Consider the following 14,246-nt stretch of genomic DNA (forward strand, 5'->3'; position numbering starts at 1 on the left):
AGACAACGCCGCAACAACACAAGTGAATGTGACCAACTACTCTCGCGTCATCAAGTATCCCAACTTTCTAGCACCCGAGGGTGTGCGTGTATGCGTTCATAGGGGTGAGGGTATGCGTGTGTATATGAGCGCTTGTGTCTGTACTGATGCTCAAAAAAACTTTCTAGCACCCGCAGTTACCCAAAGCATGGCCTCCTTCTTGATGTTGGCGAGTAGGACCGTTGGTGGGGCACTCTTGTGACGGAACACTCGCGCATTCCTCTTATTCCAAATTTGTTAGAAATGGAGCAAGAACACCTTTTTGGGATGCGCCATGGGTGAATGACCGCAAGCCTAGGGACATTGCACCTCTAATTTTCGAATGGAGGCTACATGCAGAACACTCTTCCGCGTGGCAAAGCACGCTAAACACCTGCAATTTTTTAGATCTTGAAAAAATTGTGTGTATCGTCAGAGGGCAAATTATAGAGCACTAAACTTATTTCCTCTACACATTACAAAAAATGACTCTCACTCATGAACACGTTAGACTTGATTGATATGACTAAATGTTTGTAAACATTCATTCCGAACATCTTGTTTTCCAAGTATTCTTCGATGTTCTCTCACACTAATTGTTACACATACTTCATTCATCAAATTTCAAAATAAAAGATAATATGTGGTGATGTGGTCACGTACCAAAAATCATTGATGCATAGTCCTGGTCACTTTATTTTGGGGATACTCCCATAGCCCACTCACCAACTTTTGTGTTGTATACCTTACTCCTGGTCGTGTCATGGAAGATGTACAAAACAATGACACTCATATATACCATACTTCTTCACTCTTCTACTTAGCGATCAATCCTTATGCGACCCTCCTTCCCAGCCAAACACAATGCTAGATATTCCTTGACATGTTTGTATCCTGATCAAACATAGAAATGAAAGGTGTCGGGAATTTTTCAACAACATCCAATCCTGCTAATGCAACCACATTATTTCTCAGCATTTCTTATGCTGGGATTCGAGGTACGATGATCTACTGGTGTTGTAGCTGCTTGGACTTTTACAGAGTTCAAGCATCATGGACTATGTAACCTAATCAACAACTCGTGGCTGTGTCAACGCCTTCACGAGCTGCGATCTGGTTTACGCCGGCGCCTTCAAGTAAATAATTAAAGATGCGAGTTGAGAAGGTTTGCATGTTATCCAACCAGGACTGGTGGCTCCGAGTGGATAGCTAATAGCCAATGGCATTCGTGTATGCATCGACGTGTTGTAGTTCTAGCTATCGGGTGTGTGGCTGAGTTCAAGACTCCTGTAGTGTAAAACATAGCTGTCATTTGGTCAATCCGGAACAAACTCTAAATTTGACTATTATCCCTTTTGTTGTCCGACCACTACTGTTGTCGTGCCTAAACTCTGTTCTTCTTTTCTAGTCTCTTGTTTTATCTATTTCTTTCCTAAGTGCTACTACTTGCGTCCCACTGCTGCTATTTGTGTCCAGGTTCATATCACCCAGCTTTCTTTCCACGGTGCTTCATTCAACCAGTGTCTTTTATTTCATTTTAAGGATTGATTAAACCAGTTGGTTTTGCTTGGAGCCGCACTTGATACTTAGTCCAGATTTAGAGAGGGATAAGCTTACTGAATTCTTCTGCGATTTTTTTTGAGGAATTTCTTGGATAACTTGAGAATCACATGCCTCTGTATGCGTGGAATGTGATAGTATATCTTGGACCGGCAATGTAGTACACATTTCGTCCTCTCGTCACCATTCATAAATGTCCCATTGACGACACAGCAGAACGCACACCCAAAGCACATACTTGTGGTAGCTCCATATTCAAAACACACATGGCACCATAGCAATCCTTCTATTCCAGAAAAGCAGGCGGCACCGAGAATTTGCCACTTTCCTTTTCTTTTTGAGGACTACTTACAAATAAATAAAATTTTGACTTGATGTAGGCTGAAGGTGCTGCCCATCAGTTTATCCCAACGATCATCCACTGTATTTTGTATAACATCCACCTTTGGAATTTGACTGAACTTGCTGTTTCGTGTAGCAAAATTCAAGACATCATTCTGGTTGCACAGGAAATTTCAAAACCGCGTGGAATAAAATTAGCAACCTGGTTCTAGCACTGCCGATGTTTTTGAAACCCATCTCATTTCTTCTGTCTTCTAAGAAGTACTTTTTATTAGGTTATATAGCTCATGGGTCATATAATCTGCGTAAAGGAGGCAACGACCTGCTTCATAATTCACAAGGCATTATATGCGTACCCGAAATTTGGTGTGGTTACTTTTGGATTTTTTGACGACCTATGCACTATTGATCAGCCTTTCTTGTGCCGGAATGTGAAACCCCCAAGCTCGAGCATTGTGGATCTGTTGCCCTGAAGCAATTCGTTCCTAGCCATGTGGGGAACTGGGGAAATACATCTCTTTTGCGCGGAACGTGATAGCATCGCTAGGTCAGTCATGTAGTACATTTTTTGTCCTCCTCTCGCCATTCGTAAAGGCCTCACAGCCGACAGAGCAAAACACGTACATGTGGTAGCTCTGTATTCAAAACAGGCATCACACGGCATAATATCATGACTGCCCGTTTGCCAGGAGAGGGCGGTGGCCTAGTGAAGCATATGCCACTGGAAAGTACACTTGGAGTTAAATGGTGGCCAATACTTTTGTAGTCATGGTAAGGTTTTTTGTGCTTGTCTAAATGGTTGCCAATATTTTTGTTTGCCCATGACAATTTGTCAACTCTAGTTCATTTTTCTAGCCAATTTTGGTCAACTCATCGATAAAATAAAAGCTTGGTCAAAATATTGGCTAGCTAAATATTTAGTAGGGCTAACCTGGGTTGAAACTAAACACCCATGTGATATGAACAAGATGAATTCCCTGAGTGGGCTAGCCAAATATTGACTGGATCAATACAACCCAATATCCTCTTGGCTACAATAGTTCGTTGACCTTGCATTCTTGATCCTTGTTTGTGTCTTTATGAGGATCACTTCACCGACCTCCTCCACTCGGGATCATCCTCCTCCCTCTCATGATCTTCCTCCCTCGCACGATCATCGACCATGGGCATCTTTATGTGATCGAGGCCGAGTATGTGTGATTCAACCAACCAATACATGAAACTTGCAACATCATATTCATACGCAATACAATCATCAATAACAAACATGTCACACGATCATTGCATTGCATCACCAAAATCCCTAGCTAAAAATGAAAAATGCTTTTGTACCTTTCAGGCACTGCATCAGACACTTGGTGGGCATAATCCTCGCCGATGGCTGCGGTGGTCGTAGTGGCGAAAGATGGAGGAGAAGACGCCGGAGTCAGCAAACTGGGAGAAGGCGTCAAAGTGGGCGGCTTATTCCACTTCTTCGTCTTTGCCTTGTTGAGGGCCGTGCCCGTCGACATCGCTTCCTCGTCCGCTTGCTGTCGACAAGAGCAGGAGGGCGGATGGTCATCTCCATAGACGACGTGGCCTTGCCGCCGGCCTTCGCAAACAATGTGATAGAGCCCAGAGCAGTCTTCGTCTTGAGCCACTTCCTTGGTGCGGGCGGTGGCGTGTTCATGTGGGCGAGCGGGCGGGCAGGGGGGGGGGGTTGCGAAGGTGGTTGGTCGTTCAACTCCCGTCAAAATCTGGCCCTTCAATGGCTCTGGCAGCGACATTCGACGACGAAGGTGGGAAGAGAAGGCGTCACGGGTGGAAGAGAGGAGAGGGAATATTTTGCTAGTTGCAGCTGCTCAAAATTGAGAGGGCGAGGGGGATTTTTTGGCTTAACTTTTAGGAGTTAACAGTTTGAGAGTTTGGTTAGGTGCGGCTTAACTCCTCAAAACGGAATCTTTTGAGGAGTTAGCTGTTTTTTAGAGTTCGGCTAGAGATGCTCTAGCAGCCTATAGGAGTATTTAACCAAAAACTACCACAATTCATGGAAACATGACGAAAAACTACCACTTTACGTTTTTGTGCGAAAAACTACCACTTTTATCCTAAACCGTGGCAAAAAACTACCAACTCATTTAACTGCTCGGTTCGGCCGCGCTAAGCCCGAATCTGACCGGTTGGGCCCACACATAAGCGGCGTAAAAAAGCAATCAGGTCCCTAGTTTTTCTTAAAAAAAGCAATCCAGTCCATGAAAAGTGACATGTGCCATGGCTGGCTGGCCACAGCCACGGCCGGGGGCCGGCGAACATCCACCGCCGCACCAGCCTCCCGCCGCCAGCCTCCAATCATCACCGCACCGCCATGCCCACGGCCCCCCTCCTCCGCGCCGCCGCCCGTGGCGGCATGCCTGGCCGAGCCCAGTGGCGCCGCGCGCCCGTGGCTGCGCCCTTGGACGCGCTCCCATGGCGACGCCCCTGCCTGCGGCCGCATGCCTGGCCGAGCCCAGTGGCCGCGCGCCTGGCCGAGCCCCCTGGCTGCGTGCGAGGCCGGCCGAAGCTGCTAGTTCACGACGAGGACACAGCCAGAGCTAGCTATCACGACGGGGGCGCAGCCAGAGCTAGCTAGCTGGCTAGCTCACGCACGCACTGCGGCGGCCGGAGCTAGCTATCTATGCGCGACCGCCACTTGCTGCTGCTTGCTTCCACCACCGCCGCTACTTGCCCTTGCTCCCGCTTGCCGCCGCTGCCGCATGCCTCTGCTTGCCGTTGACGAGCTCGCCGGCGGGACCTGATTGCTTTTTATTTTATTTTACAGGGACCCGATTGCTTTAAAAAGTTTTTTGTAGGGACCTGATTGCATTTTTAGCCCGCTTATGTGTGGGCCCAACCGGTCAGATTCGGGCTTAGCGCGGCCGAACCGAGCAGTTAAACGAGTTGGTAGTTTTTTGCCACGGTTTAGGATAAAAGTGGTAATTTTTCGCACAAAAACGTAAAGTGGTAGTTTTTCGTCACGTTTCCATGAATTGTGGTAGTTTTTGGTTAAATACTCAGCCTATAGTTGTCTAAAGCTTCAAATTAAATCATTTACTAAAAAATAAAAAGGAGTAGGAGTTAAGCCATTCATCTCAAGATGTTACTCTTTGTTGTACGTTGTACAATTACTTTGAAGCGATAAGTTGATGCTACGATTTGAGGGGAGATGGAGCTTTGTGTAGTCTTACTTGTCTATAGCTCTTGCATACAGTGCAAGAAACCCAACGAGAACAAGCTCTTGAGATTTCTGAGTTGTTACTCTCTTGCATTCTTTCCATTTTATTGTGTTCCTTTGGAGATGCTTGTGAGTTTTTCTCTTTTGGTGTTGAGATGCTTGTGAGTTTATTATGAATTTCTAGACATGTAAATGACATTTTAAAGACTTTTCTCTCATATTTGTAAGCTGATGTTGCCTCAGACTGTTTATTTCCATATGTAGAACAAACTAGCGCTAGTAAGCTCATATTTTGAAAGCTCATTAATTTAATTTGATAATGGAGCATACATGCGGAGCATTATTCTGTGCATCAAAGTATGCTAAACACTTGGTAATTTTTTTAGATCTTGGAAAAAAATTGTGTACCCTCAAAAGGCAAATTATAGAGCACTAAACTTATTTCACTTACACGTTGCAAAAAAAGACTCTCTTATGACACATTAGACTCAATTGATATACCTAATCGTTTGTAAACATTTATTCTGAAGATCTAGTTGTCCAAGTATGTTCTCTCACACTAATTGTTACACATACTTCATTCATAAAGATAATATGTGGTGATGTGGTCACGTACCGAAAATCATTGATGCAAAACATTGGAAGATAGTCTCACAGCTCACTCACCTACCTTTGCATTGTATACCTGCTTACTCTTGGTCCTATCACGGAAGGTTTACAAAACATTGACTCCCATATATACCACTTCTTCACTCTTCTACTTAGAGATCCATCCTCATGAGGCTCTCCTTCCCACCCAAACACAATGCTAGATATTGCTTGCCATGTTTGTATCCTGATAACACGTAGAAATGAAAGGTGTCGGGAATTTCTCAACAACATCCAATCTTGCTAATGTAACCAGATTATTTCTCAGCATTTCTTATGATGGAATTCAAGGTAAGATGATCTGCTGATGTTGTAGCTGCTCGGACTTTCATAGAGCTCAAGCTTCATGGACTGTGTAACCTAATCAGCAGCTTGTGGCTACGTCTCCTTCAAGAGTTGCTGATCAGGTTAAACCGACCCTTCAGGTGAACATAGACAAGTTGCGAAGGTTTACACGTCATGCAGTCAACATTAGGGGCCCTGAGTGGACAAGCTAATAGTAGTCAATGGCATCCATGTATGCATTGGTTTCTCCATGTTGTTGGGTGTATGGTTGAGTTAAAGACTCCTGTAGCGTGCACATTCACCGTTGTTTGGCCAGTCCGTAACAAACTCTAAACTTGTGTTGTCCCCTTTGCTACTATCCAACCACTACTGCTGCCCTGCCTACACTCCGTTCTTTTCTTCGAGTCTCTTGCTTGACCTATTTCTTGACTAGGTGCATCTTCTTGCCTCTTGCTGCTGCTATTTGTGTTCAGGTCCATATCACCCAGCTTTCCTTCCACGGTCCATATCAACCGGTGTCTTTATTCTTTTATATTTTATAAGGATTTGATTAAACCAGCTGGTTTGCTTGGGTCTGCGCTTGATACTTAGTTTAGATTCAGAGAGGGGCAATGTCATTGAATTCTTCTTGGAGATTTTTTTCTTTCGCGGAATTTCTTGAAGAACTTGAGAATCACATGGATCTGTTTGCGCGGAATGTGATAGTATCTCTCCCGGATTGGGAATGTAGTATTCTCTTCGTCCTCTCGTCACCATTCGTAAATGTCCCGCTGTTGGCACAACAAAATACATACCCAAAGCACATAATTGTGGTAGCTCCGTACACAAAACACACATGGCACATCATAGCAATCCTTCTATTCGAGAAAAGCAAGCGGCACCGATGCCATACAGCTCGTTCGACAAAGGGATAAGACATGTGGCCCAACAAAGCAAGTGCCACAACAAAGTAGACATCGAGTTAGCTCATCTGTGGACATGTCAACGGTGTTAGTCAGTCGGTGTAAGTTCATATGTCTATGCGGTTCTTGCTGAATGGAGGCAGGGGTCACTTCGGGCCTTTAGGGCCAGGAGGGTAACTACGTGACATGACCGGCTGAATTCCTCCATTACCAGTGCAACCATAGCTGAACTGAGGAAAATGGTGGCACTTTGGCAGAAAACACTACTTCTACAGGAAAAGATGTTCCATAAAAAGAGTTTCCGGATGATTGCATTCTGTGTGCAGGTTGGTGTGCAAGTAAAATAGCAGTGCCGAAGTAATACCCTTATTTTTGGGTTGACAAAGAACTTCAAGGTTGTCTTTTTCCAAAATGAAATTAAGTTCTCCACATGATGAAGATTGACATACATTGGTGGGGTATGGAACACATATAGGGGTTGTTTGGTTTGAGGCTAAAGTTTGCCCAAGGTTGCCACACCTAAGGTTAGGCAAGTTTGATCAACTTGGGTGGGTGTTTGGTTTTTAAGCCACACATTAGGGTCTCACATCACATACACTCAAAAAGTGTGGCAAGATTCCCTTAGACTTGTCAATCTGTGGCTCTCATTTTGAAAAACTAAGGGGTTGTTTGATTATAGGCCTAACCATGCCACACTTTGTCATACAATATTGCCACACTTGCCTAAAGTTAGGGGCTATTTGTATTGTGACTATCTTTGCCATATATTGCCACATAATTTTTGCCACACTTGTCTTAGTTGAGTTGCTCAAATTGTTAGCCACACTTTGGCTTGCCTAAGGGAATCTTGCCACACTTTTTGTGTCTATGACATGTGGGGTTCACTGCTCATAAAAAAAATCCTTACCTTAGGTGTGGCTAGAACCAAACACCTACCTAACTTGGTTAAACTTGTCTAAGGTTAGGTGTGGCAAAGTGTGGCAAGGTGTGGCTGGAAACTAAACATCCCCTAGTTCTTCAAAATGAAAGCCACAAGTTGGCAAGTCTAAGGGAATCTTGTCACACTTTTTGAGTGTATATGATGTGGGACCCTAATATTGCTTGCCTAAGGTGTGGCTTGAACCAAACACCCACCCAAGTTTGTCAAACTTGCCTAACCTTAGGTGTGGCAACCTTAGGCAAACTTAGCCTCAAACCAAACAACCTCTAATTTTAGGCAAGTGTGGCAATATTGTATGACAAAATGTGGCATGGTTAGGCCTAGAACCAAACAGCCCCATAATAGTTCTCGTCAACGATATAGATAGAGCCATAGAAGATACCAACAGAAAGAAGAGAGGAAAACAAGTTATTTTATATAGATTGTTCTTTTGATTTATGTGTTCTCATTGCAGTCACAGGAAATGCGTAGGCGAAAACTCAACTGAGATCAGGAAATTGCTATTGTAGCTTGGCCTCCATAAAACTTGATTTTTTAAAATAGGTCAAAACTGAACTTTCAAGTTTAAAAAATATCTAAACAAATTATACACATATTTTCATGACTTTTTTTGTGTAGCTCACATCGTAATGTATTTCATCACAAAAATTTACAAACATGTAGTATACACCCCATAGATCTGCATGCTAAAATAATGTAAGGACATCTCCAACGTGGACCCCCAAAAGGGACAAGGTATCCATCCACGTACATTTGCGGACAGTGATATGGGAGCCGGCAATCCAACCGTGACCACAGACATTTCAAACATGATTTGAACAAACCAGATGATTTTCATGCAAACCAGATGAGTTTCAATTAAGTCGGACCACATTCATTACATTTTTTATATATTTCATTAAACAAAAGCGTTCGGAAGTTAACCTAGGCTAAATCGGCACCGACGTCCGTTCTCCAAGTCCTTGCTATTCCCCTCCTTACCCATGTCCGGCAACTGTGAGCCACGGAAAGTGAAGCTATGATCACCGGCGAGAAAGAGTAAGACATGGGACACGGACTGACCCACATGAAAAATGAGGCGGCGTTATCTATCATGTTTTACTCTTTTTTGTTGGAGTGTGTGACCTAGCCGTCGTCGGTTAAGGTAAGGTTGATGATGGTCGTGGACAGACCTGCAACGTGGCCATGGTGGCACCAATGGCGCGCAATATCCAGCGTTCCCGTTCATGATCAACTGTGCCGCCAGTGCGTCCCCGCTGCCACATGAGCGTTGCACACATGCGTGTAGAGCGCCCGCTGCTCCTCGATGATGATAATGTGGTCACGTACAAAAAATCATTGATGCATAGTCCTGGTCATTTTATTTGGAGATAGTCTCGTAGCCGCTCACCTACCTTTACGGTGTATACCTTACTCCTGGTCCTATCATGTACGGTGTACAAAACATTGACACCCATATATACCATACTTCTTCACTCTTCTAGTTAGCGATCTATCCTCATGCGAATCTCCTTCCCATCCAAACACAATGCTAGATATTGCTTGACATGCTTGTATCCTGATCATGCATAGAAATGAAAGGTGTCAGGAAATTTTCAACAACATCCAATATTGCTGATGCAACCAGCATTTCTTATGTTGGAATTCATGGTACCATAATGTGGTCACGGAGATCTGTGTGCTGATGCTGTAGCTCCTATGACTTCACGGAGCTCAAGAAGCTTCATGGACTGCGTTGCACTGAAGCAGTTCGGTCCTAAGGCCATCCTAATGCCAGGAGCATGGCTGGTGACTAGATTACGCCGGTGCCTTCAGGTGAACAGAGACGCAATTTCAGAAAGTTTGCACATCGTCCAGCTAGGATTTGTGTGCCAGAGTGAACAAGCTATTTTTTTAAAAAGGAGGAGGACCCTGCCTCTGCATCTGGACGATGCATACGACTACTTTATTAATTATTATCATAAGACCTTACAAAGTCATACAATAGTAAAACTAAAGTCATCGTTCCTTATTTCAAAAAAACTAAAATCACCATTCAAGCAACAACTGTCGCTACTTCTATCCAATTGATGAAGGGACGCTGATAGTCTGAGCCTAATACCAAACAGACATCGCAGCCAAATCTAAACATCTAAGACCTGAGGTCCCAACCAGGACGCCTGTCGGGTATGGGGCACCTACCAGTCCGGCGCACTTCTCAACCAGGACGCCTGCCGGGTATGAGGCCGCCACAGCCACCTGCCATCAATCCATCTTCAGTGCTGTACTGCTGCACCACCTTGCCCGACTTCTCTACCATCGACGCCACCACGACGCCTGATAACGTCACCCTCCTGCGCGAGTCCCTCGCCACACATCGGGCGCCGAGTCTCCACTGCGCCACGCCGCCGAGAAATGCCACCATTAATGTGCAGGATGAATCACCGCTCCACCAATTATTCCGTCCACTAGTCCCTCGAGCCCGTGTATACCTCCAAGATGACGTCACAAGAGAGAAACGTCACAATAATGCTGCCGTCATCCGATCAACTGATCTAGGGTTTTCCCCCGGAGATAGCAGATAGTGGCCTGGAACTTCTCAACAGCGATACCTTCAACAAGGAACGACACCGAATAGTGCCGCCATCACCGGCCTCGGCAGCAGCCGCGAGCGGGTCTTCATCCAGATCTGTTCCAATGGTCTCCATCAAGTGTCTTGTGCACAGATCGTCCACCATCGCGGCCGCTGCGTCGCCCGTCGCGACTCCATAGCCGCCGACACATCCTCCACCGTCCGGGGCCGCCGCCCTGGGATCCAGCTCTCGCTGGCCGCCGAAACGAAGCCACGGAGCCCCATCAAGGACGGCCAACGGGGGTGGAGAAGCTAGATCCGGCCAAGCCCGGCCAGAATCCGGTCTCTCCCCGCGCTGAAGCCGAGGTTGCGCCCGCAGGGCCAGATCCGAGCCGGATCCGCGCCTGCGCCAGCCCCGACCCGCCGCCACACCATGGCCTTGCACCGTGCAGCCACCACGGCCTGGACGCCTGCTCGCACCGCACGGCCGAGAGCCCCGCCGCCGCCACGCCCCGCACCAGCGTCACGCCCCCGCCGCGCCGCCGCATCTCGCGCTGCCACCACACACCGGGAGGGGAAGAGAACCCCGCCGCCGCCGACGCCCACGGGTTTCGCCCGGCGGCGCCCTCCGGCGGCGGCAAGGGAAGGGAGATTGGATGGAGCGGCCGCGGAGTTGAGGCTAGGGTTCGCCCGACGCCGCTCGCAAGAGCGACCCCTCACCTACACATGCATATTATGCCTGTAATAATCTCCGGCCGGTTTGTGTGTTTCTCGAGTGAACAAGCTAATAGCCAGTGAAATTTGTGTACTCGTTGGTTTCGACGTGTTGTAGTTCCAGCTGTCGGGTGTGTGGCTAACTTAAGGATTCCTGTAGTGTAAGCATTAGCTGCCGTTTGGCCAAAAACTCTAAACCTGCATCCCATGTGCTAGAGGTAATACTACTGTCCAACCACTGGTGCTGCTCTGCCTACACTCAGTTCTTCTATTCTAGTCTCCTGTTTGTCCTATTTCTTGCGTAAGTGCTACTACTTGCATCCCGCTGCTACGATTTGTGTCCAAGTCCATATCACCTAGCTTTCCTTCCATGGTGCATGGCTCAATCATCTTTTTTATTCCTTTTTAATTCATATAAAGATTGATTTTTAGATCAATTTAAGGACACTTCTGCTTCGGTACACCAACTCCTAAACACATGGACAATCCAGATTAATCGATACCTCTTCATAAATAAGGGCATGATGGTCATATATTAGAAATCATTCATCCACTGTATACGATGTACAGTGAGCTGGGCCGGCCCATCTTTCCCTTCTTTTTTAATGATTTTAAATCATGAAAAAATGTCATATAAAGATTGATTTTAGATCAATTTAAGGATTGATAAACCATCTAATTTTGCTCCGGGTCGTGATTGATGCTCACTGTAGATTCAGAGACGGGCACAACCTTCGAACTCTTCGTGGGCAACTCAAGAATCACATGCCTCTGTTTACACGGAACATGACTTTTCGTCCTCTCCTTACCATCTGTAAATATCTCATTGTCGGCAGAGCAAAACACGTACCAAAAGTAGGTACACGTTGTAGCTCTGTATTCAAAACACACAACGCATGGCATAACAGTAATAGCCCTTCTATTCGGGGAATGCAAAGGGAACCGATGCCGGACTGCCGATTTTCTAGAAGGAGAAGACCATTATTTGAATAGAGTCCGGCAATCCTGTTCACCTCTTCCTTCTTCTAGTGATTCATCCTCATGCAACTATCGTTCTCGCCTCAGTATAATGCCATATATGTCTTCATATGTTTGATCTTAACTACACGTAGAAATGAAAGGGGTCATATTTTTTAACAACATTCATGATTGGTGATACAACTTGATTATCAATTTCTATGTTGAAGAAGATTCGGGACTCCATTGAACACGTCTGCTAGGCAATTTTCCCCATGAAAAGTGTTTCATGAGTGCCATTTGTTTCAACATGGGTTAGACCTACCACAAGTGCCACTTTTATCCATGATTATTGCTCAGCCGTGGCCTATCATATTTTTTTGCTATAAGTTTGTTTCCTTTCCACAATACCACACGATTATAAAATAGCCGATTCGATTTAATGACGGGCCAAATGCCGTATACTTGGCTTTGTTTATATTTAACAAAAAAGTAATATCCTCCACACTCGATCTTACGCCACTCCTCAAATTATTTTTATATTTTTTATTTAAGAACACAAAGGCATACTAATACGCACATGCAGATGCTTGTGAGTTGTTACTCTCTTGGATCCATTCCATTTTATTGTGTTCTTTGGAGATGCTTGTGAGTTTTTCTTTTGGCGTTGAGATGCTTCTGAGTTTATTATGAACTCTAGCCCGGTAAGCGATATTTTAAAGAGTTTTCTCTCATATTTGTAAGCTGATGTTGCTTCAGTCTGTTTATTTCCATTTCTAGAACAAACTAGCTCTAGTAGGCTCATATTTTGAAAGCTCATTAATTCGATTTGGTAATGGAGCATACATGGAGAACATTCTTCTGTGCAGCAAAGTGCCCTACACTTGGTAGTTTTTTTAGATCTCGGAAAAAATGTGTAACCTCGAAAGGCAAATTATAGTTATAGAGCACTAAACTTATTTCCTTTACACGTTGCAAAAAAATGACTCTCTCATGAACACATTAGACTCAATTGAGCTGACTACTCATCTGTAAACATTTATTCTGCACATCTACTTTCCAAGTATATTCTTCGATGTTCTCTTGTACTAATCGTTACACATACTTCATTGATCAAAATTCAAAAATATAATATAATATGTGGTGATGTAGTCAGGTACCCGAAATCATTGACGCATCTTCTAGTTGGCGATCCATCCTCATGTAACTCTCCTTCCCACCCAAACACGAAGCTAGATATTGCTTGACATGTTTGTATAGTGATCACACGTAGAAATGAAAGGTGACGGGAAATTTTCAACAAGTTTGAATCTTGCTAATGAAACAAGATTATTTTTCAGCACTTCTTATGCTGGAATTCGAGGCACCATGAGTAGCTTAAGTTGTAGGTGCTCTGATTTTTACAGAGCTAAAGCTTCATGAATTGTGTAACCTAATCAGTAGCTCGTGGCTATGTCAACTCCCTCATGAGTTGCTGATCAGGTTGCACCGGTGCCTTTAGGTAAACAGAGACGCAAGTTGAGAAGGTCAAACAGTATGCATTGGTTTCAAGTACTTCTAGTTGTCAAGTGTGTGGCTGAGTTTTAAGGACTCATGTAGCGTAAGCACTAGTTTTCATTTGGTCAAACAGTATCTGAAACTCTAAACCTATATCCCCTCTGGTTCTATCCGACCACTACTGCTGCCCTAGCTACACTCTTCCTTTTATTCTAGTCTCTTTACTTGACATGTTTCTTGCCTAGGTGCTGCTACTTGCGTCCCGCTGCTGCTACTTGTGTCCAGGTCCATATCACCCAGCTTTCCTTCCACGGCGCTTGAGTCAATCAGTGTCTTTTATTCCTTTTTAAGGATTGATTAAACCAGTTGGTTTTGCTTGAGATGGCGCTTGATACTTAGTTCAGATTCAGAGATGGACAAGGTCATTGGATTCATCTTGGAGAATTTTTTTTTCTTTTGAGGAATTTCTTGGGGAACTTGAGAATTACATGCCTCTGTTTGCATGGAACGTGATAATATCTTTCCCGGGTCGGCAATGTGGTACACTTCTCTTCCTCTCGTCACCATTCGTAAATGTCCCATTGTTGGCAGAGCAAAACACATACCCAAAGCACGTATAATGGTAGCTCCGTATTAAAAACA

The sequence above is a fragment of the Triticum urartu genome, chromosome 2 (assembly GCF_003073215.2).
Source record: "Triticum urartu cultivar G1812 chromosome 2, Tu2.1, whole genome shotgun sequence".
NCBI classification, from domain to species: domain Eukaryota; kingdom Viridiplantae; phylum Streptophyta; class Magnoliopsida; order Poales; family Poaceae; genus Triticum; species Triticum urartu.